Genomic DNA, 6,000 nt, shown 5'->3' on the forward strand with positions numbered 1-6,000 from the left:
TTGGCAGTAAACTCTGACACTGCTCTTAATCATACTTTTTTCTGATATATCTCCTCAGGCAAGGGAAACAAAAGAAAAAATAAGCAAATGGGACTGCATCAAACTGAAACATTTTTGCTCAACAAAGGAAATCACCAACAAAATGAAAAGACAACCTACTGAATGGGAGAAGATATTCACTCATGAAAACATCTGATAAGGGATTAATGTTCAAAATTTATAAAGAACTCATTCAATTCAACACCAAAAAAAACAAAGCAATAAAAAGTGGGCAGAAGACCTGAAGAGAAATTTCTCCAAAGAGAACCTACAGATTTCCAATAGACATATGAAAAGATGCTCAACATCTCTAATTATCGGAGAAATGCAAATTAAAACTAAAATAAGATACCACCTTACTTGTCAGAGTTGCTGTCATCAATAAATGGACAAACAACCAGTGTTGGTGAGGATGCGGAGAAAAAGGAATGCTCAGACATTCTTGGTGGAATTGCAAATTCGTGCAACCAGTATGGAAAACAGTAAGGATGTTCCTCAAAAAACTGAAAATAGAACTACCTTATGAGGCAGTAATTTCACTTCTGGGTATTTATCCAAAGAAATCCAAAACACTAATTTGAAAAAGATATGTACAGCCGTATGTTTACTGCAGCGTTATTTACAATAGCCAATATATGAAAGCTCCCTAAGTGCATCCATAGACAATTGCATAAAGAAAAAGTGGTACACATATATACAATGGACTATTACTCAGCCATAAAAAGATGAAATCTTACCATTAGTAATTACGTGAATGGGAATTATGCCTAATGAAATGAGTCAGAGAAAGACAAATACCATAAGGTGTCACTTATATGTGGAATCTAAAGAACAAAATAAATGAACAAACAAAACAGAAGCAGATTCATAAATACAGAGAACAAACTGATGGTTGCTAGATGGGAGGGGAGTTAGGGGACTGGTAGAAAACGGTGAAGAAGTTAAGAAGTACAAATTGGTAGTTACAAGAGTCACAGAGTTGTGAAGTACAGCATGGGAAATATAATCAATAATGTACCACCGTGTTTCCCTGAAAATAAGACCTAGCTGGACAATCAGTTCAAATGCGTCTTTTGGAGCAAAAATTAACGTAAAATTAATGTAATGTAAAAATTAATTATATTATTGTAAAGTAAGACCGGGTCTTATATTAATTTTTGCTCCAAAAGATGCATTAATGCTGATTGTCCGGCTAGGTCTTATTTTCAGGGAAACACGATAACTATGTATTGTGCCAGGTGGGCACTAGACTAATTGGGGAGATCACTTTACAAACTATATAAATGTCTAACCACTATGCTGTTCACCTGAAACTAATACAAAATAATATTGAATGTCAACTGTAATTGGAAAATTTAGGAAAAAAAAAGCGACTGTGTATGGTAGATAGAAGGGCTTGAGGAATAAAGGAATTGTTACTAACAAGCTCTGGAAATCTGTGCAACCATTCTTTGTCTTATACCAGCTTGTCATTAATGTTTCCACTTCCCAGCCAATTAGTGAACTCCAACTTTTGAAGGCTTATTTTTTGTGTGCGTTTTCTTTCCCCGTGAAGTACATCTTCAATTATATAATCAAAAGTAATAGAGAGAGGTTTAATGTTTTTAAATGGTGTGATGAAAGGAACACTTAGCCCTTCTCCTCTCAGAAACCATCCCAAAGCAACAAGGAGCAAAATTGCGAACTTCATCTTTGATTAAAATTAGAGGTATCAAAAACTCAAACCACAAAATACATGGAAGATCTTCCAAATGTGTGGGTATTGCAGGAGGCAGACAGAGGATGCTCGGGGAAGCAGATCTCAGCAAAAGCCAGCGAGGTCTGCTCCAAGGTGAGGTCATGTCCTCACTCCCTATCACAAAATCCTGTATTTGGATGAATGGATCATAATGGACCTTGGTACACCAATTGGTATCGGAAGCTTCCCTGTATGTTTTTGTTTTTGTTTATGTTTTTCAGCAGGGAAGAGGCCTAAATGAGAAATCAGACAGACAAGTCAGATTTGCAGGAAGACATCTATTAATATAACAAGGGTGAAGAAAGAGACCCTGAATCGGAGTAGTAAACGCTAGAATAAATCATGCTTTCCACCTTGATTCATAAAGAAATACTTGCTAGCTTGAAACACAGGCCTGTCCTCTCCCTAACAGACCACCTGCAAATAGCTGGTGAGCATAAAAACACTGCTACCAAACCAACAAAGATTATTTAAAAAAAAGAATACTATAGACCAACTCATTTATGAATAGCACTGCAAAAATACCAAGCAAAATACTAGCAGACACCAGAAGAACCATGAAAAAGTGGGGATTATTCCTGGAATGCCACAATGATCCTATGTATGTGGCCATGAATAGTATATGTTTATTTAAAAACAATACTTATGTGGAGAAAAATTATGTGATTTCCTCCAACTGTTAAAAAATTATTTAAGCAATTCAAAGTCATCTTTGATGGAAAAAGTATGACTATGTCCTTAAGTAATGAAACATCTCAAGGCAAAGTCATCCTGGGCATAATGGGAACATTTGTTAACATTCCCATTAAAAACTGGGAACAAGACCAGGATGTCTACTTTTACCATTGCTATTTTTATCTCTGTTTAAATGATGAAATTAAAAATGGTATAAAATTTAAAGGGAGGAGGTAAACTAATTTCTATTTGCTGTTTATTAGATTATATACTCAGAAATCAGAAAATCCACCAAAAATTATTAGTGACGATAACAAGATATGGTAAATTGACTAGACAAAAGATTAATATACAGAAATTAACAAATTTCAAGTATACAACGTCCAGTTGGAAGCTTTGACTGGGAAAATTTCCCACTTAAAATAGCACCTAAAAAATGATGAATAGCATGGAATAAATTTAATAAGAAATGTGTACGATCTATATGACAACAATTGGGAGACAAAAAATTGAGAGGCCCATCACCAATGATGTCAGTACTCCCTAAACGAATTTATAAATTTAATGCCGCCCCAGATGAAAATACCAACAGAATACAGGATTATTATTTTTTTTTTTTTGGTCGGGGGGCGGGAGAACTACAGAAACTGACTTTAAAATTCATACATAGAAATAAATAAGAACAGTTATGAAACTTTTAGAAAAACAAGAGCAGTGGAAAGAGGAACTGGCCCAACTGTATATTATACATATTAGAAAGTGATAGTAAGTATTTGTAATAGCAAAATATTGGAAACTTCTAAATAATGAGGTAACATGCCGGATTTTAAAAAGAAAGAATGAGGGGCACTTTATGTTCTAATATAGAAGGTATACACGTTTTGTTAAGGGGGGAAAAAAGTCCATGAGAATAAGCTTCTATATCATTTTTGTGTGAAGAAAATAAGAAGCAAAACAGGGTGTGTAGTGCACTCTCCTTTATGTTAAAGTGGGGGAAACGTGCTTAGTGAATCTAGAAATGAACATATATAGGCTACCTCTGGAGTCACTCACAAGCAACTGCGAATACGACTTGCTTCGGGAGAAGGGAAACTGGTAGGCTGTGGGATAGGTGAGAGGAAGTTGTTTTTCACTGTTATTGTCTTTGGTTCTTTTGGACTTAGTACAGTTTTGAAAAATAAGTCAATATAGAAATATTTCATAATGAACTTTTTGGAATGTATCTCCTTGTAGATATCAAATAACACCTATCTGGTCAATTATGTTGAATCAAGGAGACAATATGCTTTGGGTAGTTTATGATGCTTGCACATGGCTGGAGTAACTGTCAGATACCCTCCCCAAGGAAGATCAGGAAAGTTCTCTTGCTAGACTATGGAGATTTGTAAGGGTGGGAATCCAAGCCTGCTTGTCTGTTGCAGGAAGGAAGAAAAAAAAAAAAAATAAGCCAGGGTGGTCTGTAGGCCACTGGACGCATTTTCTCCTATGGTGGTCTGATTGTTACAGTAACATTGGGCCTTTTATTTCACAATGGCCTATTTTGGTAATTCTTACGCAAAACCCTTTTCACCTCAATTTTGGAGTTATTTTATACTGCCCTCATTGACTTTATATAAATGTTTCTAATTTATGGCTATAAATCTATCATATATCATAAAGTTTTCCAGAAATTAAGAATAATTTCTATTCCACGCAGTGGATCACAGGACAAACCCACACCTTACAGACTAATCGGCAATGAGATTTTTCTGTTGGTTTCAGGCTTTTGGAGTCAAAAACTGGCAATATGCTTCAAGCATGTTTTAGTAAGCGATATTATAATAGGTTTCAATTAATCTCAGTTTGGTCCCACGATACCTATTTTATATCCATATAGTTCACTTTGTAAATGCTGTCTGTAACTTGTCAGCACATCTTTAAGTGGGGGAAGTTCGTTTTTTCAAGCAAAGAGTGAGAATCAAGAATTTTCATATTTAGCTTACAGAATTCCAAAAGATATCCAGAAATAGATCCCATCGACAGAGTGCCTCTGGCCCATGGAAAAACAGACATGTGGTGCCTAGTTGTATATTCTTTGGCTCCTCAAATAAAACAAAAATTTAAATATATATATTTATCACCACAAAAACACAAACAGAAAACAAGAAACTACAAATGTAAATATTTGGATAACTCTCAAACCTTTTTGTTGAACTTTCAAACATGAAATGTTACATTTTCGGCCTTGATTAGACACCCAATTTATAATTTGGTATCCAGCACCTCCTCCCCATACGTTAGCAATTGTGTCCTGTTAGAAAGCTACAGTCTTGGTAGATGAAGAATGTCCCGGCAGCAGAATTTCATGGGTGGAGGTGGTGGTTAGGGAGACTTCACATGTCCCTAGTTTATTAAACACACTCTCCTTTCCTTCAGGGACTGGAGTTGGGGGTGCGGCTTAGGCCATTAATACTTCGTCGGAAATACATGGCTCTGCTTAGAGGGCAGAGAGATGCATGGGAGAAGGGCGGGGCTAGAAAGGGAAAGAGGGAGTCAGTGAAATAAAGAACAAGACCCCACTTTTATATCAGGCAGTGGGCCGACATTGCCTGAAGAATGTTACTCATTTCCTCTCCTTCCTACTCTTTTTAAGTAGTGTCTAAGGTTGATTTGTCTTCTATTTCCTCATTCTCTCCCTCTTTCAGAAATCTCATCTATGTTCATGGATTTAGTCATGATCTTTCTGCATCTCTATCAGTTTCTCCAGGTCTAGCTTCTCATTCAAATCCCAATGCTATTTCTCCCAATGGGACAGTTTTATTTAGATTTTTCTCACTATCACTGCAGACACAGCATCTACACAAATCCACAATCATCACCTTCTAATATCAGACTCTCTCTTGTATTGGACTCTCCACCTCTTCCACTGACACACTCCTCTTTAGTCACCCAATTCTGCAAATATTTCACATGTTTGTCTCTTCCTTTCTAACCCAATTCTATTACCTTGCTTGTTCCTAATCATAAGTGTAAAATCATCTGACTGGAGGGAACAGAATCCATATCCAGACAGTGGCTTTTGAAAGAATTTATGACTAGACTAATTCTCGATCAAATCTGTGAACAATTTTTTTGGTTTCCTATAAAATCAAATGGAACTTCTTTTGCCTCTTTCATACTGTTTACTCTTTCTCCATCCCTCCCAGCCCACCTCCCCCACCCCTAACACACTTGCTAAGGTCAATGTGGTGCTCCACCCAGATACCCTCTTCAGAGCTGAGTGCCTGTCCCATCTCACCCCACCCACTGACCCCATTGCTGCTGATGGCTCACAGTGGGATCCCTCACTAGCAGTTGCTGTTCATGGAGGAAAATGCAGCCCCCTTCCCAAGAATGGCCTGAAGCCAATGGCTAGCTGATGTGGGGTAGAAAACCTGTCCCCATTGATTCATTTGGGACAACTCTACAGTGCCATCCCAGCTTCAGAACTCCCCGTAGGATCTGGTGAGGCCTCCATTGCAACCCGTTTGCTTTTTCTACCACACAATCCTCTTTTCCTCATTTCCTTA

Source organism: Rhinolophus sinicus, chromosome 6, assembly GCF_057876585.1.
Source record: "Rhinolophus sinicus isolate RSI-liver-muscle chromosome 6, RSI-T2T, whole genome shotgun sequence".
Lineage (NCBI taxonomy): Eukaryota > Metazoa > Chordata > Mammalia > Chiroptera > Rhinolophidae > Rhinolophus > Rhinolophus sinicus.